Here is a 24,203-nt window from a genome sequence, read left to right on the forward strand (position 1 = left end):
CTGCGGTACACTCCAGAGTTGATTGTTCCATTGATACCATTAGCACTAAAATGTCTCCCTCTACCTTGACTCCGGTCTCCCCCTTTTCCGCTTGTGCATCTGTGTTTGCCATCCGTGCTAAATACACTCAGTTTGTGCCACCATGAACTTCTCCTTTGCCAATTTATATTTCCATTCCCAATAATCTCTACAGAATTGTACATAAGAAAAATCTTTTCACTTGACTTTGTTTTCCAGCATTTCACATTGTGTTGGAGCTGTGTGCTTAGGTCTGGTTTCCATCCGAACACAAAAGCTGAAGCACCTTGTTTAGTAGGATCCTCTTGAGACTCTCAAGAGGGAGTAGCTAAGCTTTATAAACTCCAGATGATTGATTGATCTTCCACCCCACTATATTGTTGGTACACCAGAACCAATGTCTCATAATACGCATGAACCAAGTTATCTGTGTTCTGCGGTATTCTCATAATTCTTCACCAATTCATCTGCTTCACTGGATTTTTCTTCCTCAACTATTCACCAGCCTAATTGTATTTCTTCATAACATCTGGAGAAGGCGTCTAACACGTCCCAGTCCTTTTAGGTTCCTTTTCTGCCCACATACACACTGTCTTGCCTTGAAGCCACAAATATTTAGCTGTCAACATTAGAAATTAATGCATACAAACCTGCCCAAATAACCTGTAAAACATTCACAATTCTATCCACTTCTGACTTCAGTTGCTCAGGTTCTTCTCTCAATTTCAGAATTAAATAAATCATGCTTGCTCCATAGCAAAATGTATGTTGCACCACATGATCCAGGAACCTCTTTCAGGGGCAATTCCCCTTCAACACGATAAATAATTTGCACCACTACGACCATCATTTTCCAAAGGCTTCAAAAACCATTTGCTCATTTGTCTTTCAACATCGTCCCAACTCTAATTTTCTCCTGAACTTTTTACTGCAAAATGCTTCAGCTGCATTATTGTTTCAGTTAGTAATCCACCTCCTGAAAATGTCATTGCATAAAATTTACAAATACTCCTCTTTTCTAAATTTACAATAATTTTCTTCCCACTCTAACTTTTCAAATGCATGACTTGTTTTCCTGCTTCTATAATCAGAAATATTAACTCATTACATGGTAATTGTGGAAGCTTTTTAATTAAATGGCATGAACCAACAAAATGTTCCAAATTCAAATTACATGTTGAACCAGTTTTTTCATTAGATCTTGCTACATGCTTCAGCAACTCCACTAGCCCCCATAAAGCGGCATTATTCTGTAGTCTCTGTGTTACATTTGCATTATAGGGATCAGGTATTCCAATTAACAACTCATCTACCACTTCATATTCCTCATCCAAATCATTCTGCTTGAACCTTCAGATTTTTACTTCTACAAGCCTGTGACCACCAAACCAGCCACAGGAGGAAAAGAGGAAACACTCCCATAGTGTGTAACACTTCTCTGTGCCACACCTGTTTCCACTGCCATGCTAGACTCACACTCAAAAGAGCCTCATATTTACCTCGCCTAAAATTGGATCACTGCTTGACAGGAGAAAAGTCTACCTGCCCATGGGATTTTCACATTTTCTGTTTTGTCTGTTACGTCAGAGCTGTAGTTGTTCATTAGGACAGTGTTGGAAGCTGCAGTACAAAAACTAAGAAATGAACTGAAAAACTGCTGCAAATTCTGGTAGTACATGTTTAACTCAGAAGTTCTGACTTTATTCTCACTTGACAGAAGAACTAGGGGCATATTATCAAGGACCGGTGTTAAAATTATCACCGTTTTATCGGCAGGAAACTGCCGATAAAACGGCGATAATGGGCTTGATAATACGCCCTTGTTAATTCTCATAGAAGCCCATGTTAACATCACAACATGGGCTTCTATGGGAATTAACAAGGGCATATTATCAAGGCCATTATTGCCGTTTTATCGGCAGGAAACTGCCGATAAAACGGCGGTAATTTTAACACCGTTCCTTGATAATATGCCCCATAGTGTGAATTTATTGACAATATGCTCTAATTTTAGCTTCTGTAGCACCTTCCATACCCTTGATGAATGTATCATGAGAGAAAATAGTTTTCTTTCAAACATGGTCCATCAAACACTAAAGCAAATTATTGAGATAAATATATTGTGCCCAAAATATGAGACCTTCCGTACAACCCCTGGTGAGATTTGTACCATTAATTACAAGAAACTTATATGGAAATCCGAAAATACGGATGAGATCACCGGATGGGCAAAAAAACTAGTGATAGAATCCATGGATGAAGAAACAAGCATAGACCTCATGGAACGATGGGAAAATTTCACCCACAAAGAAGTCACTGATAATGCTAAAACAACAGGAACACAAAGGAGGAAAGGTGCGAACAGTAATAAAAGAGAAGGCAGAGATAATTACATCTTTCTTCCATATGCTGTAAGGAAACTCAGATGTACACAAAATCGGCTGAGGAGACAACTAATGAAGTCGCCATATAACAATGAATTAGCTGCTTTACTGAGAAATACAAACTGCAGATTAAAGAAATTGATTTGGAATGAAAAAAGCAAAGCCAGACAAGATATGTGGACAAAAATATTCCATGCTAGCACATTGGCAAATTCAAGGGAGTTCTGAAGACTAATTAACGGCCTAGCTTGACCAAATAAACACGGAATTGGAACCAGTCTATCTGAAGAAGAATGGGTGATGTTCCTCAAAGCACATCTAAATCCAAACCAACCGTCTCTGATACAACGCACTGTCGACCCAAGTTCCACAAAAGTTGACAAAGAAGGAGATAGTAATATCCTAATAACCAATAGTTAAGTGGCAAGTCTGATAAAAAAGCAAAAAGATGGCGCCCCCGGTCCAAATGGCATCCTTTTTGCACTTTTCAAAGTCTGGTCAAGCTATCTAACAGATGTTTTCAATGAAGTGGTCCAGAGGGAACAAATCCCAAAATCATGGAAAGGATCACTTATAACACCCATATTTAAGAAAGGAAACTGGCAACAACCAGAAAATTATCGCTTAATTACTTTACAGGACACGGATGCAAAGCTGTTTGCTGGAATTTTATTGGCAAAACTAACCAACTGGGCAAAAGAGAATCAGGTATTACCCCCAAATCAAACAGATTTCGTCAATGGCCTCGGTACGACCACAAATCTTTTAACATTGACAATATTAATCAAAAAAGCTATTCTAGCTAAACAACCCTTATATTTGTGTTTTGTAGACTTTAAATCTGCCTTCGACTGTGTTGACAGAGAACTTTTATGGGTCAAACTAACTAAACAAGGAATATCAGAAAACATACTAAAGATGATTAAGCTCTTGCACTCCGAAACCTGGGTTAGAGTTAGGACGGGTAATGGCTCAACATTAACCAAAATAATTCCAACATCGAGTGGCCCTAAACAGGGATGTGTGTTGGCTCCCTTACTCTTTACCTTATTTTTAGCTGACCTTACCACGGAATTAAACACAATTAATGCCCACCCCCCAAGGTTAGCTCAAACTCAGATATCGAGTCTATTATACGCGGATGATGTCATACTCTAAGTTGTACAAAGGTGGGGATGCAACGTCTGATTGATGGCATCTCTAAGTATTCTGAGGCAAATGGTATGCACATAAACGAAGCCAAAACCAAGGTGACGGTAATTACAAAAAACAAACGAATAACACACGCACACAAATTGATCCTGCATGGAAAAAAATTGGAGCGAGTAGCTGACTATAAGTACTTGGGAGTAACTTTCAACGATAACGGCATGTTCGAGACTCAAAAACTCGACATTAAAAGGAAAGCAAACTCCCTCATTGGTGCACTTAGAACAATCCAGAGAACCATTGGAGACTTGTCTTATCGCCCCTTATTAAAAACAATTGCAGCAAAATTATTGCCAACTCTAATGTATGGCAGTGAGGTGCTCAACGGAAAAGACGCAGACATCATTAACACCTCAGTCGCTAAAACGTACAGAATTTTATTTTCTCTTCCAAAGAATGCCTCTCAAGCCCAAGTGAGATTGGAATTTGGGCTAAACAACCAATGTTATGCAAGGAAAGGGCACACAATGAAAGTGTGGAACAGAATAAAAAACGATCAGGACAACGAAATGTCTCGTCTACTGTGGCTTGAAATAAAAAAATAACCAGACGCTAACTGTCAGCTCTTACTTAAATCTAGCAATTGTAGAGTTTGGTATAACACCTATCTGGAACACCACTGTTGTGCAGGAGAGTTTGAAAAAAGTGGTAAATAAACTAAAGGATTATCTCTCCTTGACAAAGGATAAAGATATTTTTGTTAAACGAAAGAACGCGTGGCCAATTGTGAATGGCTTAAAAAAAAAGAAGATTCAAACCTACCTGGAAACTTCATGGTAAAAAAAAAACAAGCAAGTTTTTATGAATGCTAAGTTTGGCCACTTTCCAGGCTCATGCCACTTGGCACCATGGAAAAGATCAGACGAAAACTGCTTATGTAGACTATGTAAATCAGGACAAGAAGCTATCTTACACCTATTGTGTCTTTGGCCTGACTTGGAAGTGGAAAGAAAAAGTACACTTAAGAAAATGTTTAATGAACGTGATGTAAGGACTTGTAGGCAGGTACTAGTGGCAAGGTTAAATCCAGATGACTTACCAATTAACTCAGCTTTCGTTAAATTTCTATTTACGGTCCAAAAAAAGTTGGAAGCCTGTGCTTGATTAATTTATGAGTTGTGTGAATATGAACCTATCGAATTAACCAAAAATCTAATTTTAAACGATTGACTTTTATATCAAATTGATGTAAATTATTCAAACATATGGATAGTGTTTAGCATTTTATATCTGTAAATGTTTTTAGCTGCTTTTTGTAAGATTTTAATTAATCAAACAAATAAAATAAAATTTGAAATTTGAATACTAAAAAAGGAGCATCATGTTTTACACCACAATTGCTAAAAATAGGATGATACTTCTAATAAACATATTATTTTGAGACTAACATCTATTATAAACCTTTATTTGTCCTCTTTTTTGACCTTCAAAAACATGCTTTCACTATATTTAAATGAGTTGCATATCCACTAGTCCTGCAATGGCTGCAACAAAATGTTGTGATCAGCCAATCATGTCCACCCTCTCGACATGCTCTTGAGGTCAGGGTGTGCTCACACAGACACAATATTATTTTCTTTCATTTTCAGGATGCATGGACCATGTCTCTGAGTCCTTTATTTCTGGCCACAATATATGTATTATGTTGTGGTCAGCCGTCTAGATATACTTATTTTTAATTCCTTAATAATCCCCGAACTCCTCTCTATAAGGAATTTCTTGTAAATAGCTGACGAGTTTACACCAATTTACAGAAACTACTTTTTTTTAGTAAAGGTTGAATGCAGTTTTATTGTAGTTCCATTCATCTGTTTTTTCTGAAGCTGAGACAAAAGTTTCCTATGGTCATTAACATGCAAAATCTATGTTTTGGGACTCCCCTTTTTCCTGGCCCCCGCTTGAAGGATCACACCAAAACGTTCTTTTTTTTAAAAGTTTTGTGAAGATTCAGCAAATGGTGCCAATGTTAGTAGTGAAACAAAAAGCACTCTTCCTATGGAAACTCCGACCAAATATAACTATAAAGTTGCTATCATAGGCTTTAATTTGGAGAGTACATCATATGCCCGGAGCCATCTTGGTGCTGCCAGTGACACACAAGTATGAAGCCAACTGTGGCTCGCCAGTCATGTTTTCAGAGCTTTCTGAAACCTAATAGAGCAGGTGACAAAACTACTACCTCCCTAGGAGGACAGTCTGCAAGAGGGAGCCACAGACTGATACCATCTGTACCTTTCTTTTAGATAGGCTGGACCTTGGAGTGCCTTGAAAGCAATACAGAGGCCTTGAAGACTATATGCTTCTTTACAGGAAGTCAATGTAGCATACTGATGGCATGTGAAGCTGAATAAATCTAGGACCTTCAGAAGCAGTCGTGCTGCAGAGTGTTGAAGGATTTGCAATTTGTTCAATTACTTTTTGGGAGGATTTTGACAAAGGGCATTACAATAGTGTACTCTAAATAGAATCAATGTGATAACATCTATCTTAAGCAAATCAGCTGGCAGAGATTGAGCAGCTGTCTTAACAATACGTTGGTTAAAGAAGGATGCAGAGATGACTTTATTAACTTGCTCTTTAACCCCTTAACCGCTAGGGTAATTCCCCTCCTGGGCGGGGGAGAGGTTTGTTTTACCTTTTTGACCAGCATCAGAAGGGAGCCCAGCTCGTCTGGCCACCAAGAGGGGGGTCAGAAGGAGGTGTTTGTTTCAAATAAGATGACTTCTGTCTTTAAGCGTTCAGGTTAAGACAATTTTCATCCCTTCATTGGATTACTGAGCTCATGCAATTCTGAAAGATGTCACTCATATTTGGGCCCTTGTTTGGAGAGAGAAACCACAATGTTAGTGTAGTCATTGTCAGAGACTAACGACAGCCCAAAGGACTTGATCAAGGTTGCCAAAGGTGTGATGTAAAGATTAAACAACATCAGACTCAGTGATAAGCCCTATAGTACCTTGCATGGCAACAAAAAGGGCTCAGATGTAAAATCTTTGAAGGAGACAGTTTGTATATGGTCAGTGAGGAAAGAGCGCAGCAAGGGCAGAGCTACACTCTTGATACCCACTCCCTAGAGCCAGTCAATCAAGAGGTCATGATTGACCATGTAAAGTGCTACCGATAGGTCAAGCAGGAAAAGGAAAGTGTTACCACCCCTTCCCACTGTGGCCACAATTAGCACTGACTCACTGCTGTGACTGACTTGGCAGCTAAACTGTGTATTGTCTAACAGATGGATGTTTTCCAGAAATGTGGCCAGTTGTGTATTCATGGCCTTCTCAACCAGCTTACCCAGAAGGGGAGGCCTGGAAATGGGTCGATACTAGCTGTTCAGGTCCAGCCCGTTGAGGTTGGATTTCTTCAATAGTGAAGGAGCAGATAATGAGGCACTGCTGAACTAAACATGGCATTGAAGATCTTAATCATGTAAGGGGTCACTGCTTCAGGTACTAGATTGAAGATCTTAAGGGGACAAGGGTTTGAGGGACATCCTGATTTCCTATTCAGAATGAGAAATTTGACTTAATCCTCAGCAAGCTGAGTGAATTTGCTCAACAATGTCCTTGCCGACTCCACTGTCCTAACGTCCTTACTATTCTGTCATTTAGAAATGCTGGAGGACAATCTATCGAAGATTACCTCCACGTTATGTTGAAAGAAATTTACTAGCGAATTTCAGAAAGCCATACTACTACCTGCCGAATTCCTGGTAGCTGGTGTGGCGAGTTTGGTGACAGCTTGAAACAGCGCCTTAGTCAAATTGCCTACTGATTTTAGTTTGTTAGTGAAGAAGGCAGATTTCTCAGTCAGACCCTCCTCCAGTTTCGTGCTTGTCCGTGGCAAGTTTGTTTTGCTGTCCTGAGTGTGTCATTAAACCAGGGTGCAATGGGCTTACTTCACCTAATCATTTTGGTGGTTGCGGGGGATAATGTATTAACCGCAGATTTCAGCCAGACTGAAACGTTTGCAGACATAAAATCAATGTCCTTGGCTGTGTATAGTCAGATTTGCTCATCATTTGCTCATAATTCAAAAGATTGCTACCCATTTCTTGAAAGGAGCCTAAATGTTAGCTTAAGACCCCCCAATCTCTCTTTGGATTGCTCTGCATCAGGTTCACATCCCTCGGCAGACAATATCAAGGTAGTTTTAACTCTGCATTGAGTAAATTCCTCTTTACATTAAAGACAATTACATACATGTTGTGCCCGTTTATGCTTACTCACCAGCTTCTCTTCATGTGCTACATGCTGTAAACAACAGAAAAGAGAATATTGATTGTTTATGCTTGTCCATATCTTGTGGGATACTCTTTATGATCAACTATGTTTTTTTATAGTGTTATACACTTCTGATTATTAACTTCAATTAAGTGTTACTCCTTTTGCTCTAAACAGGCCAGCTTCATCACAGCAACTATTGACAAAGTAGTTTTTTAACACACTTGCATTACATATAATTTCACATACATGATTATGATGATAGGTAGTCTTTACTGTAACTTGGAATCAAGTGAAAGTCATGCTATGTCATCCATATGCAGTACCCAAAGTATCTTTCTTATGTTAGTTTCTGTTGCACTTCCCTTAATGATACCTATTTCCTCTCACCTTTGGCTGAGTTTGGGAGGGACTTAAGTTCTGGTGATTCTCTTGCAAGACCATTTTTAAGCATACTTATGTTTGTGAAAAGCTGATGAAGTGTTTGCTGAAACAAAAACAGAGAGAATCAATAGCATTGATCTCTCTTCCAGCACTTGAGGTCAATAACCTTCTCACATTGTCTGCAGAAATAATATTTGTGCAATGCCTTTGAAGTAATTATTTATTCCAGAAATGCTTTTGTGACAACTTGTGCTCAATTCGACCACCATCAGCCAGGATCGAAAATCACAGCTGTGATGACAATGCATGATATTTTCTTTCTGACTTCAAGCACAATTAGAAGCAAGACCGTCGATGGAGGAGCTTGAGGATAATACGGTGCTTAGATAAGGTCAGGCTTGCATCCCCAAGAACAGCTCTGCCAACACTGCAGTGCACTTGGCAAACATGAATAAGATCTTTGTGAGGCATCGCCAAACACTCAACTGTGAAATCACCATGCTTGAAATTAACAATGACAAGACTTCTTCCCCCGAGAATCTGCATTTACATGACGTTTGAACTTTGGCATTTGCAAAGCACATAGCTGCCATAACCTGGGAGTCCTAGTACTAGGGACTGTACTGAAAGATATTTATTAACTGGGGCAGCTTTTTAGAACAGCCAGGTTTGAAATTGTTTCCTGAAAACAGCTTCGGACAAGAGCAGGAAGGGACCGTTCCAGAGTTCTGGGGCCAGATATTCGAAGGAGCGTCCCCATTTGTCTGAACTGAACCACGCTCAAGGCGAGGCAAGGTGAAGAATTCTTAGATCGACGTGTAGTAGTGGGGGCATAAGGATGAATCAAGTGCTGGATACATCGTTGGCCAGAGCCTGTTTTTTGTAGCTCGTGCCAACTCTTTTCTAACTGTGTGGTTTATTTTCTACCTGAAACCAGAAGGCAATATGGATTACATTACTGACTTCTTATTTTCACAGGTGTTTTGAACAGAAATTTTAGGTAAACAGCAGGATAGTGAAAAACAGTAGCATGATTCCGGAAAGTTTGCAAGGCATGCTGTCCGTGTACAATTTTCCTCTGAAAACACAATGGTTCTGAAGATTAGGAACACTGCTTTCTGTTCTTTTTGGATGTTTCCCTGGAGACAGACACATTGAAAAAATTGCAGAAATGTCATGTCTGCACCTGGCAAATTATACAATTAATTCCCTTGACTCTAACAGAATCCGGTTTTACATTATAGAGGTGCCAAGGAAACAGCATACCTATCTGAAAAAATCTCTGCATCATACACTTTGTTAAAATAGAATCAGTGTTCATATTTTGAGGGACATAAGTAAAAATGAAGCTCTCTTTGTGTATTTTATACACACATACACACACACGCACACATATGTTGATATCCACTGAAAAAAGTTTATTGTTATAGTTAGGAATTGTGATAAAATTACTTTACAAAAAAGAAACGTTAGCAATTTACTGAAAAAACAAAGGGAAAGGGGCACTATAGTTATGTGAAAATGTCAGTTGAAACATACAATTTTAAACGTATAAATCCACTGAAATTCGCTATTTAAAGTTATCTCAAGTAGCTATAACTCATGTCCTAAAGTAACTATGACCCCTTTTTAAACACTGATGGAGTCCCTACTGTGGGTCAGGGGTGGGTGCCGCACTGGGGACGATGTCTCTGTGGCCTGATAAATATTTAGGGAGGGGGTCTACATGCTCCCTTCACCTAATAACAGAAACAGTTGCTGTTACAGGCTTGGGAAAGAAGCCCACTCGCTCTCCTGATTAAAATGGCTCCAGGAACACAAATTGGCCCCTGGGGATGGAGTCCCTGGTATCTAATAGAGGGCCAGGGAGGGAGGCTCTGCATGTACCCCTTCTCTTATTATCAAAACAGCTCCCCCGTCCCAACAAAACACAATGCCCCCGGTACTGGCCCACCTCATTATTTTTTTAAATTACAGGAGTCAGTGCTTTTTTAAAAACAAATTTTCTTGGGGGAAATTTAAAAAATATATATTTTTGTGCCCACCTTGAAAGGTATGGTTTGGAATACAATCCATAACACACACAACAAAAGTGCAAACCAAAACGTACACCAAATACAATGCTTATGACTTCACCCTTAAAGAAAGAGATGCATTACAAATAGTATAAGTCATCGTGCCAATGAAATTACATAACAAATTACCATTAAAACTTTGAAAGAGATGACTATAAATGTACATTTCACTTGTAGGTGTTGTTATTTGTTGGACTACATGATGTGAGGTCTTATGCTTGGCATTTGGTGTGTGAGGCTTAGGAGGGTATCCTGATTCATGAATTCATTATAGGGTGTGGAAATCCTGAGTTAAAAATATTTGTATTTTATTTTATTGTGTTACCTAGGTGGATGCTTTGGATCCTCGACATGGATCTGGTAGTCAGGGTGAACCCACCATGCTATTTCATGTCCTTTTTCTTTTGCCTTTTTCCAACGTGGTGCTCCGTGCTGTGTGTTGAATTATGGAGTTATGGCAAACCAAGAACAGTACAGTACTTGAGTGAAGTTTTTTGCCAAATTTAGTGTAATTCTGTTCAGACTTTTTTTCTGTAATAAAGAGAAAATAATCTAATGGAACATAAAATGAGTCCTGGAACTTATGCCCCTTTCCCTTTTCTCTGCTCCCAGTGGATCGATCTGCTTGAAACTTGCCATGTAATACCCCAAATGGATGCATTTTCTAAAAAGGTTTGTTGCAGATGTATCAAATGACAAACAAATGTGTTAAAACATTAAAAAAATGCATTTTCTATAGAAGCTCCTACCTAATTATACCTATGCTGGCACTATTCCTGTCAGTATCATATGTATAGACTTTAATAGCTTTGATGTGATTTTCCCAAAAAGATTCTTTAAATTAAATTATTTCAAAGCATAGCATATTATTATGCATATATCTTGAATATTTAATAACACAATTAAAGAAATTTAACATGGGCGATATGTGCAGTTTCTTGTGTAAGAGTAGCCCTATATGTGGGAATGAAGACCAACACCATGATGGACTTTCCTTCAGGTCATAATGTTGAACCAAATGCCTGATTAGTCTATCACCAGGTTTAATGGCACCAAGTGTCTCTCACAGGGTGGGAGAATGTCATAGCTAATGTGGTTGTGAAAAAGTACTACAGCATTGAGTGTACTTTTCCGGTACCCACATTTGTTATCTGCACGTCCACCATGTTCTCCTTCCAAGGTGGAATTGGTGTCACTGTCTTTCCACAAGGTGGCTTTTTCCACGGTCTTGAAGGATGTCTCAGAGGATAAAGCCTCCATGCTTCACATTTTTAGATAGCCCTGTCCTAACTTTTTTATGTGTACAGTTCTTCACACTGACACATGAACTTACACAAATGTTTACGTTTGTGAATATGGCCCTAAGTGGCCCAAAGTGATCACAACATGTAGCAGGAAAATGTGAGGGCCATGCAGAATCCATTGGAGAATTTTGAAGCACATTTTCAGTAATACACAACTAAATGTGATCGGCCAATGTAATATACCACTAGCATTTGTAATGACAGAAGATGCAGATTGACCTCATCACTGATAGGTGAAACCACTTTACATTTGGTTTTACATTAAACGCATAATGCCTGCAAGCAGCAATGTGCTGCTATTGGGGCTGTGCACAATATTGCACAGTATTTTAAATATGTCACAAGGAAATTATTCTTTTGTGTATAATCATTCATCCCCAAACCATTGGACTGATGCTGCTGGTTTTCCGACTCTGGAAGTGCACTGCGTCTTGCCAAACATGTGTGTGTCTGTGCTCTTACTCTTAAAATGCAGATGGTCAATTGGTCTGCCCACAATTTGCATACATCAATAGTATTTGGCGGTTGTATGATGTTACAATGCATGCTTTTACCCCGAATGCCGTTGCAACACAATTGCATACCCTGACTTGCTGTCGGGGGTGCGTGGGATGTTGGAATAGTATAATTTACTATTCCAACTCCAGTCTGTGCAACAGTAGGGAAGGTGTTAGAGTTAAATCAAACACCTCTTGACCCCTACAGCAAGCCATTTCCGGTGAAACGGCATGCGGGGTAAAAGCATGCGTTGTAACGCATGCGGTGTAACAGTTGATTACCGTATATGGCACCATGGGTACCCAGGGCCTGTAAATTAAGCATTCCTCATGGACTGCAGAAAATATTATGCCACCACAAATGTGATAAAGAAAGGCACAACTTCCAGTTTGCCATTGCAGACTGACAGAGTGGTTTTTAAACTGCTAACTAAACTTTGCCAATGCCATAGCCCAAACTTTCCTTATTAATAATTATATGTCACCACTATAGCAGGCGTACAGAGGCCTATAGCCATGGTGAATCATATTTAAAAGAAGGGTGTGTTTTATTGACATTTAAATGGCCTGACAGTACAAACCCTGCACTGTCGGGTTGAAACACTAGTAGTCCCTGGAGGTGGTGTGCCGTTGCTGTTCATTGTTGCAGCTCTTTGTGTTCGATTTCTTCTGTTGTGGGGGCTTGAACTTGTACCCTGGAGGATTCCTAGACACCCATCACTATAACGCCAGGCCTGATTGGTCCCTGAGAGGTGCGACTGCGGGGCAACCCCTGTATATGTAAGTAACAATGGTCAGAACAGCTTGAAGATCACCCGTAAGGGGTAAAATAGACAAGAACCAACCTAGCCTCACGGTTGACATGCGAAAGCCTGGGAGGTCGCAGCAGAGGCCGACCTCGGACTCCAAATTCGATGCTCCGACGAAAGAAATCCCATCATTTGAAACATCTCTCCTGGCTATGCAGAACAGCCTGCAGTTGATCGATGAGAAGATTGACGCCTTAAATTTGTGCATGGACCATATGTCGGTGGACCTCGAGAAACAGGGCACCAGGCTTGGTGAGGTGGAGAAGCATATCTCTTCTGCAGAGGATGACCTACAAAGTATCTCTAACAAAGCGGTGAACATGGAAAAGGTCTTGGCTGACAATCAGGTAAAGAATGAAGACCTGGAGGCCAGAACGAGGCATAACATTTTGAGAATCATTGGCCTGCCTGAGTCGACTAATACTTGGAGATGTACGTGGAGGGGATGCTCAAAGAGATCTTCGGGATGGAGAATCTGTCCTCAATGCTGATTGTGGCACGGGTGCATCACTCGTTAGCAACGCTCCCGGTACCCTGGAGCCCTGCTGCGGCCGAATATCGCATGGCTGCTAAATTAGAGGGACCGTGATTCGATCCTGCGCTTAGCACGAGAAAAAGGTTCTATAAACTACCATGAGAATGACTTAGCCTTTCACCTGGATTTTACTGTGACAGTCCAGGCAGCGAGGCAGAAATACTTCCCAGCCAAGAAGGTGCTGATGGGGGAGAACATCTTGCATGCTATGCTCTATCCTGTCCATTTAAGAATCAAATCTGCCATAATCCTAAGGCCACCATGGAATGTTAAATCATTGAAAAAATGACACCACAACATGACAAGTGACCCTGATGAAAAGGAGCAATGAGTAGCAGTGCTTGGCGCTAACCCTGCTGGGTTATTTTTGCTTTGCTGATGACACCTTGATGCGTCAGAGGTCCATGCATGAGGGTGAGATCGCTGGAGGGGAAAAAAGAGTGACATCCTATCATAGTTAACTGTTCCTTTGGAACTCTACATTGAGGATTTGTGAGCATTACATGGCTGCTTGAGGTGGGAAACCTTTAGGGCACTGGACACTTCTTGAACTTTCACATTGGCATAATGGACTGGTTCCGCCACCTCCCTGCTCAGTGTGAGGCTGTTTGCACAGCAGTATTACCCGATGGGTGTGCCCCACTTCTTTATATGGGTAATGTTTCAAAGGGTGCTTATGGTACTTCTTTAGTGGGCTGTCTTTAACATGTTGGTGGTGCTGAAGTGGGTGGGGGGCTTGGGGTGGTATTCTTTTGCGGGGGCAGTGCATTCTATATGTAGGATCTAATCAAACACAATTGGTTTTATGGTGATTTCCTCAGCAATGGAACATTCACGCTATGAATAAGAAAGGTATGTGTGGGTGGTACCGTTAAACTAATAACATGGAATGTATGTGGTATCAATAACCCCAAAAAGATCTGCAATGTATTAGCATACCTAGATAGGCACGATATCCAGGTGGCGTTCCTCCAGGAGACGCATCTCACTAAACATACTGAAAAAATGTGGGGGGCTCGTTGGGCTGCAGTGCTTGCGGCTGCACTGTATTGGGCGTACTCTAGGGGTGTACTTACGCTGGCTAAGAGAGGCACCCCGTTCATTCTGAGCCATTCTGAAGCATATGAGCAGGGAAGGGTGCTCATGGTACGCTGTGCAGCATGAATGTTAAGTTTGTTAACACGTATGGGCCTAACACAGGTGATCCTGCCTTCTACAATGATGTCTGGAGGCATATTGCGTCTTTTACTCCCTCTGCAGTGACATGGATCGTGGTCCAGACTGGACTACTGGCTGGTCTCCAATGTTGAGAGGTCTTGAACAGCCTCAGTGAACCACCTGGCTAAAATGTTATCTGATCATGCCCCTGTTCACCTCGAGCTGACTGTTCCTACTCATATCAGGCCCCCGTTTCAGTGGAGACTGCAGCCGTCTTCCCTACTGGACCCCGTGTTCTCAGTCATGATTGGGGCAGCTATCGCAAATTTCTTTCTTGAAAATGAAGATTCCATTGACGAGCCCTGGGCGGTGAACTACGCTACTCTTGTGGAGTTTGCGTATTTTCTAACCCTGTTCGTAGTGTGCGTAGTGGGGCTACGCGAAGCTACGCAAAGTGGGCAAGAAACTATGCCGACCTGCGCACTTCGCATAGCCCCACCCCTCCCCAACATATTTAATTTTAGTCAATGGGCACATAAAAATAAAGAAAAGGCACTTACCTTGTCCACGGCGTCCCGGGGCTCCCTCCGCTCGTTCACGACGCCGTCTTGATAACCAATGCGCTAGCGCGGCCGACCGCGCATGCGTATGTCTCGCGAGAAATGTGGATGCGCGGGCGGGCGCTCATGCGCATTGGTTAGCAAGACGGCGGCGTGAACGAGCAGAGGGAGCCCCGGGATGCCGCGGACAAGGTAAGTGCCTTTTATTTATTTTTATTTGCCCATTGACTAAAATTAGGTATGTTCGGGAGGGCGGGAGGGAGGCGGGCAACTTCGCTACGCCCAAGGAGTGGGCGTAGTGTTGTCTGCTTCGCCTACTTTGCAAAGGGCGAAGTAGGCAACACTACGCCAGCGAAGTCCTTCGCCCAGGGTTAGTATTTTCAGTAACATCGTGAGTCGCGTAGTACGCGAAGTTACCGAATACTCCGCAATCTGCGACGTAGCGTAGCTGTTTGTTGTGCACGTGGTAACGACCTTAACAGTGATTCTGCATATGCCGATGAGCTTTCCTGTCTGTTCGCGAGCACCACGAGATTTGGAATCCGCTCGCACAATCCCGCGAGAGTGTGCTGACGCGGACCCATCATTAGGACGTGCAATCTGGCTCCCGGCGGCACTGTTAGTAAGATTGTGTACCCGAACACGCAGAAATTCCAACCTGGTGAAGGATATCTCTCGATCTTCACAAAACCTTTTCGAAAATGATCATTTTGCTCAAAAAAAACTCCTCATATTGTGATTTGGCTGTAGTTTTTTTCAGCAAGGAGTAATTTTTCTTTTTTTACTTTTTTTCAAGAAGAAGGAAGTGCCCCTGAATCTCCAACTTCCTGTTCCTGTCCAGCAGGCTCCTCCCAGTGCTTTATCCATGTGCTGTTCACTTTCATTTGGATTTGGAGCTGGAAGGATCACTTTTTGCGTCTGTCTGCTGCATCATATGATTGGATTGGATGTGAGGACTTTTGCCTTTGAGGTTTTACAAGTAAGTTGGAGAATTGGTGTACTTGTTTGTTTGTAGTGTACCAAGAACCACATTTTTTTTTTAGATTTTCATTGTTTAAGAAAAAATTGTTGTGGGTGGCCTGTAGTGTCAGTAATGGCCTAGTTGTTTTTATTTGAAATTTCCGCCAGTAGGCCCAGATGTACCCATGGGTGCATGTTTCTGTGGTTTCTGTTGAACTTAAACATTATGTAGGGCATGGATGGCATTGGATTGAATTGCTAAATGTGGTTTTTGGGGTGTATTTCACTTTTTGGGTGATTGTGTTAATAAATAAATACCTTTGTTGGATGTGTGTGTGCTTGCTGTATAACTAACTTTCCAACCTTTCGTAGCCCTGTTGATTTTCGTTTTTGCAATTTTGTTTTAAAGCTGTGTTGTTTAGCAGGCCTCCTTTCTCTGGTCATATTTATATAGGGCTTATAGGCCTGCTTGAGGTCATTGTTTTCCATGGCCTGTTGAGACTGTGAGTGACCATGTGGCTTGGGGCCATTTTGTTGTGGTAGTTTAGTAGTGTTGGTGCTGCTTTTTCCATATAGGCCTGCATGTCTTTTCTTTGTTCCCCTTGGCTTATGCTTCTTGTTGTTTTGGCCTGGCTATGTGGTTGGTGGCCATTTTGTGAAGGCAGGGAGTGTGCTTTTGCCATAGGCTTGCATTGTCTGTCTTCCATTTCTTTTTGTTGTGGTTTTTGTGGTGGGTGGCTAGCGGCCATTTTGTGGAGCCATCCAGGCAGGTTCTTTTTACCATTGGCCTTCATTGTCTTTCTTTGCTTTCTTTTTATTGTCGGTGGCCTAGCCATGTGGGTGGGAGCCATTTTGTGGAGCAAGGCAGTGCGCTTGCTTTTACCAAAGGGTGCATGAAACAACTGTTTCTGTGTTGTCTGTTGAATTTTAACATTATGGATGGCATTGAATTGAATTGCAAAATATGGTTTTTGGGGTGGTTTTTAATTTTTTTTGTGTGTGTTAAATAAATAGGCCTTTTCAACCAGTAGGTAACCCTGGGCGTTCAGCTCACGGTGTTTTGGCAACTCCGCACTGCGCAAAAACGCAGACTTACACTTTTTGTCTTCTTTGCGTGCTGAATATGCGTTTTCAAGCTGGCGATAACAAGTTTTTGTGAAGATCGGGATGCCGAGCATGCAGATTTTGCAATCTGGCGAAGAATATCTTGCGAGCAGCATAAACCTTCTCGAAAGTAATGATTTTGTTCATTTTGAACAAAAACACCGCAGGTTGTCATTTGCCTGTAGTTTTTTGAGCAAGGAGTCATTTTTTTTTTTTACACATTTTTTGACGAGGGAGGAAGTTTTTCAGAGTCTCCAACTTCCTGGTACTGTCCTTTGTCTTAACATTCTTGTTATTGTGGGTGGCCTGGACATGTGGGTGGCAGCCAATTTGTTGGACCAGCCACTGTGCTTTTGCCATAGGCCTCCAAGCTAGTGGCCTAGTCTGCCAGTAGGCCCAGAGGTACTCATCAATCATCATGGGTGCATGAAACAAGTGGTTTTATGTTGTCTGTTGAATTGAAACATCCTTTAGGGCATTGATGGCATTGGATTGAATTGTAAAATGTATTTTTGTGGGGGGTTTACTTTTTTGGGTGTGTGTTAGATAGTCCTTTTTTCAGCCAGTAGGCCCAGAGGTACTCATTGGTGCATGAAACAATTGCTTCTGTGGTGTCTGTTTAATTTAATTTAGGGCATGTATGGCATTGGATTGAATTGCATAATTTGTGTTTTTTTGGGGGGTATATTTCAGATTTTGGGTGTGGTCATTAAATGCCTTATTTGCATGTGTGTGTTGTTATTGTGGTTGTTGTGTAACTTTCCAACCTGTTTCTAGCCATGTGGATTTTTGTTTTTGCATTAAAGTTGTGTTGTTTACCAGGCATCCTTTGTCTGGCCATATAGGCCTGCTTGAGTTCATTGTTTGCCTTTGCCGTGCCTTGTGCCTGTGAGTGACCATGTGGCTGGGGCCATTTTGTGGTGGTAGTTAGTAGAGTGCTGTTTATGCCACATAAACCTGCGTATATTTCCATTGTTCCTCTTGTCTTACTGCTTCCAAATCCATTTCCATTGCCAGCTGCATCTCCCTGATGCTGCACCCATGATCCATCCCACGTGATGCACAAATTTAGGCCAAACAGGCTCCACTACATATTTGTTTTTGTTCTTTGCTATTCTTATTCTTCCTGAGTGTACACAGGTAAGCCCTGGCCTTGTTGTCAACCTCTCATAAATGTCTACACTGTTGTTGTTCTGTTCACTGAGTTACTAAAATGTAACAATTGTGACCACCACTCACTAAGTTATATAATATTATATTAGTTTGATTGTACTATCGTTTGACTGATGTTTGACTGGCATTTTTGCTTTTAGGTGCACAAAAGACTGAGGAGGAGGTGTGTCATCATCGCCCGTTGTGCTGCCAGACAGATGTCCTGCTGCTGGACAAGACGTAACGTTTGATCTGACCAGAAATCTCTGCAACTTGTGCAACTGAGTGCTGCTGCTGACATCTGAAGGAGATGGGCCCAAAGAAAGCAGGTACCAGGTCCTTCGAGACCAAGAAATTTGCTGAAAGGAAGGAACAGAAGACGGAAGTGAGACTTAAGTCAGGTGTTCCCCCAACACCTTTTTTTGGGAAGCAAAAATTATGCCTGCAGCAGCGGTGTCCAGGGGGCAATCTGGGGTTGCACCTCCACATCAGTGGGCCCAACCCACCAACCCAGGCCCAAGCACATGAGTGTAAAAGAGGTAGCCAGCCTAATGGTGCAAAGCAGTGATTCTGAGCCTGAGATAAACTTATTGCTATCTCAAAGTAGTACCCAATCAACGCAGGAGGAAGCACAGCAGATAAGTGGTCAACAACATCTGCGACCGCCGCCCGCAATAGGAGTTGTTGTTCCTCCCGAAGTATGTGCAGTTCAGGAAATTGAGCCACATGCAGAGGAAGAAGAAGAGGAAGCCACTCATTCAGAAGATCCATTGTCTTCCAAATCTCCAGCAAGGAAAGGGAGGGTTAGTCCATCAAGTTCTTCGCCAAGCCCACTTCTGATGATCTAGATGCCACTTGGAAGCCACAAACTGAGTCTGAGAGGGAGACACTTCCTAAGACCAGGCTAGGGAAAAGGAAGATTCCAGAAAGCCTTACATTTATGGAGGTCGATGTAGAACAGCAGGATGATGATAATGAGCCAGTCATCACGAACATCACACCGGCCCGAGGAGATGGTGACCAACATTATTACCCTATCCAAAATGGCTGCGAGGGATGTAGCACGCATATCTCCAAAACAGGTAACACCAGCACGACCTACAGCTTCCATATTTGCATTAGCAAAGGCCGGGCAATTACCTACATCCAGCACAACCACAAACTCAGTAGAAGTAGGTAGTGGTACAGCACAGAGTCAAATTCAACGCAAACCCTTCAGTTCATCCAGCATTGGAAGTGGCACCTCCAGCAGGAGGCAAAAGTTAAGCTCCCCAGTTTGGGACTTCTTTACGGTTAGTGAAAAGGAGGAGAATATTGCTAAATGCTCCATATGTAATACCTCTGTTAGTCGAGGTAAGCTTAGTTCAAGCTTTGGTACCAGAGGCCAAATAACCCACCTGAAAAAACACCACTTTTGATCGACTGGGAGGACTACCTGGGTGGCATTAGAAATGCAACCATTCATGTTGGTGGGGATAAACAAGAAAGATCCGATCATGGTGGAAGAGGAAGGACAGAAAGACATTATCTCTGGTAGTTGTAAACAAAGTATCCCTGTCCCCAGCAGTGCAGTGTTATCATCGCTCAAATCTTCTTCAGCAATATCTCAGTAGCACAAGAGTAAGAGTCAGCCTGGGACAGCAAGGAGTACCTCAATGAAAACAAGTGCGTTGTTGAACCTAGGGAAAACCATGCAGCCTACCATTATCAGCATGTTTAGTGGAGAGGGGCAGTACAAACGCAACTTCTCAATAGCACGCTTGTACAATGCAAAGCTGTCTAAAATGTTAACACTGGACCTTCTCCCTTTTTCTTTTGTTGAAGGGGCGGGTTTTCTGGAATTTGTGACAGCCATTGGCCCAAAATGGCAGGTTCCCAGTCGCTACTATTTTGCCTGAGTTGCTGTTCCAGCACTAAAGCACGACGTGCCGGAATTGCTTGGAAAAGCCTTGAACCAGAATGCTGTTTATAGTATCCACCTGACAACAGAAATGTAGACCAGTTGACATGCCACTGATTACATGTGCATCACTGCACACTGGATCTCTTTTGTGGGGGTTAGAGAACAGATATCTGCTGGTGTTGACGCTGATGAGCTTTTTCATGCCACTCGCAAACAGGCAACTGTAGCTATGTTTGCCATGGAGAAACATTTTGGAGGAGTTTAACAGAAAGGTCTTTGAGTGACTGCGCCCTCGAGGGCTTAACATTGGTTTTGTTGTCACAGACAATGGCAGTAATGTAGTTAAGGTCATTAAAGATGGTGGCTATTTCAGGGTCCCGTGTTTGGCACACTGCATTAACATTGTTGTTCAAGACTTTCTGAAAAATGAATGCAAAGTCAGCAACTTACTGGCCACATGCAGAAGAATATGCAGACATTTCAGCCATTCTTTTAAAGTCTGGAAGCAGCTGAGGGTCATTCAACGTGAGCATAAAATGCCAGTCAAAGCATTCACCCAGGAGGTGCCAACACATTGGAACTCAACTTATTACATGCTTGATCGTCTGTTTGAGCAGTACATACCACTCAATGCTTATGTCATGAAAATATTAGGGGATCCTACTGTGAGAGGCATGACCATTGAGATGGGCCAATGGGACCTCGTTAAGTGCTTAACAGAGGTGCTACTTTCTTTTGAGTTCTTCACACGTGAAGTCAGCAGGGAGGACTGTACTATGGGCCAAGCTATCCCATTGTTGCACATGCTAGAGCAACAGCTGAAGGATGTGCCTGAAACCTACGAAGGTGTGGGTGACAAACAAGACACATATTATTTGGCACAATCCTTAACAATTCGCTTGTCTGACAATACAATGATTCAAAATAACATTGTGTCACATCGACATTACATTACTGCCACAATTTTGGATCCACAGTGAAAAGTATTTCTGAACGGTAAAGCAGTATTTCCTTTTTAAGAATGGGATGTTGCCAAGTACAAAACATTGATAGATGAGCAAGGCATTGACTTTGAAAATAAACAGCTGGTAATTAGAGGCCCCAGGCCAGAACAAGTACTACAGAGCAGATTCCAGAGTCAAGTTCTACTTCTGAGCCTGAGGGCAGTGCGTTTGCCTCCCAGAAGTCACCAACACTACCATCACCAACAGCAAGAACAGGATTATGCACAGTACAATCGGTAACTGATAGGTTTCTACGGCAGGGGTTAGTAAGTCCAGTGCTGAATCTTCAAAGGCAAAATAGGCCAAGCACATCGGAGCACCCCTGAGCATTGAGCGGATGGTCCAAGGCTATCTGGATGACCCAACAGAGTTGTTCATGGATTGAACCCCATTGGTGTATTGGTATGGGAAAAGAAGCCAATGGACAGTGCTCAGCAGGCTGGTGATAAAGTATCTGGCTTCCCCTTTCATAAGTGTCTCTTCCGAGCTTGTTTTCAGTGCTGCTGGTGCCATTCTGTCACCCAAAAGCGTGGAGAGGTTAACCATGATCAAAATGAATCAGCACCTTATACCACCGGAGTACAAAATACGTGAATCACAGCAGGAAGCGGAGAGCGACTTCGATGACATAAGTAGTGGGTTATATGGCCTACTTCTGTCTGAACCACCAGAGTTTGAAGACGAGCTCCTCTTCCCTGACAACTAGGCTTTCAAATTGTTACTTTCTTCCTTCCTTTAGTTGTGTTTGTATCTGTCTTTCTGTTTCAAATCAAATCACAACAAATCTATCACCACTGTCTTCTCTTTTTATTTCCCTAATGGAGTTGCATGTGTGTGCATTTAACTGTCCACTCCACTCCTCAGAGTCCTGCTCCATCTTCCTGACTCGCCTTAAATAAATTTCCGTCAAAGCAGACATTGGATGGAGATGGAAATGTGAAATGTGACTATAGCTATCCTCCGTTTTGTTTCAGAGCCGTCTGAAGGCTACTGCCTCTGTCTGCAGGCATCCACAACTCTTCACTATCAGAACCTGGGCAGGCATCCAAAAGTAAATTCATCACTGTCAGAAGGCTAGGCATCTGATCTGACAGCCAAAGAGAAGAGCAAGACAGGTAATGATTAATGAATAATGAATAGTGGCATGAATTGCATTGGATGTTTTCTGACTCTGAGCGAATGTACATGAAGTCGAACTCTACTAGTTAATCTAAAAAGTAAAACTGACTCAAGTGACAGTCAATGTTTCCTTGTGTTTAATTACCACATTGTACTGCTACTACTGCAGGTGCAGGTCAATATCCACTGCAATTTTATAATATGGAATATGGACCTAATCGGAGTCACTACAGACTGAGTTGGTGTTGGACAACACGTACCACACCATGATGATGACTATATTATCTTTGCACGCAGTCAGTCAGTTGGATCGGAGATGATTGACGGAATAACTGCGTTTCATGAAGTGGCGTAAAAGGTAAACACAACAATTCAACAAGAACCACAGCAGACCTAGGCTACTTGTCCGTTTAGTGGTAGAGTTGAGTGTAGTGGTATGACTGACAGCGGCGCATTGTTTTAGTCACTTGATTTGGAAAATGCTAGGTTGCTGTATATGCCTTTTGTCCGGGTCTGTCAAAATTTAAGATAAATGGAGGTTGGGTCATGGCCAGGTGCCGTGGGCCTGTTCTCACTCCTGTCCTGTTGTTATTGTAGCTTAATGCTGTAAACAGAGTAGACACGATGTATCCGATCCGCTTCAGTCTGAAAGTGTTCTCTCAAGAGTATTGTCTTCTTGCACTCAACCTTAATTGATGCTTTTTTTTAATTCATTTAGTTTTCAATACCCCTTTTGTTTTTCCATCTACACTTACAGGCCGGCTTTTACCCTGTGCTATACTGGGAGAAACAATTCACACTTAACTTACCAATACGCATCAGGCAGGCAGTGGCACCCAAGATTGATGTATGGAGCGTCCATGGAAGGGAGGACCAAGAGGAATGACAAGATGTAACTCCACAATTGGACCAGGATAATACAGAAACTACTTTAGTATCATTCCTCATTCATCATTAATGTGATTCCTTTTTTCTCTTCAATCATTACAACTGTGTGTTGTTGTTTGTTTGCTAATTGATCCCTACAACTATTTTTTAATTTTCTTTGCTAGCTTTAAAAGAAGCGATACAAAAGGGGATGATGGACGGAGCGTTTGAGCAAATCAAACACTCACCCCCAGTCAATTTATCTGGGTTTAATCCATCACCATTCTTTATCCCACTCAGCCACCCCGGTTCAGACAGCTTTAAAAGAAAGCCCAGTACAACATGTAATTTGGGTCTCTCTGAGGGAATACTTTACAGGCAAGGCAAATTGCATTTTAATATACTGCTGCCCTCTTCTGTCTAATTGTGTAGTAGTAGTTAGTAAGTACTACTCATTAACCATCAAGTTATCTTCATCATCATGCATGCATTTCTTTTTTCTCCCTTTATAGATTTATTGGATAGGATAATGGTCGTCTTCCAAGATTGTGTTTTGCTTTTGTTGTGTCAGTGCATACTGTTTTTCTTTGTCAGACCTTTCCCCAAACCCCCCTTCCCATCCATTCATCAAACCCTAACCCTCTTTTCCCGGGCTGTGTGATTTATATTGAGGTGTGATGTGACTACATTAAATGTACACCAACAATTGATCACACGCTTGCTGGGGCAAATGTGGTGAAAGCAACACTAATTCACTTTCAAGGATCTTCTTCTGTTTGCCCACCCATGCTCAGTCTATGACCAAGGCAAAGTTTTTCTCCAAAGGGACCCACGTAATACATCATAATTCATTGCCGGCATTGATTGGATTAATCATCAACATTCTACCACACAGCAGTAAAGGTTGCGAATTACGATTGTGTTAAGTGACTCACTCACCG

The sequence above is a fragment of the Lissotriton helveticus genome, chromosome 2_1 (genome assembly GCF_964261635.1).
Source record: "Lissotriton helveticus chromosome 2_1, aLisHel1.1, whole genome shotgun sequence".
NCBI classification, from domain to species: domain Eukaryota; kingdom Metazoa; phylum Chordata; class Amphibia; order Caudata; family Salamandridae; genus Lissotriton; species Lissotriton helveticus.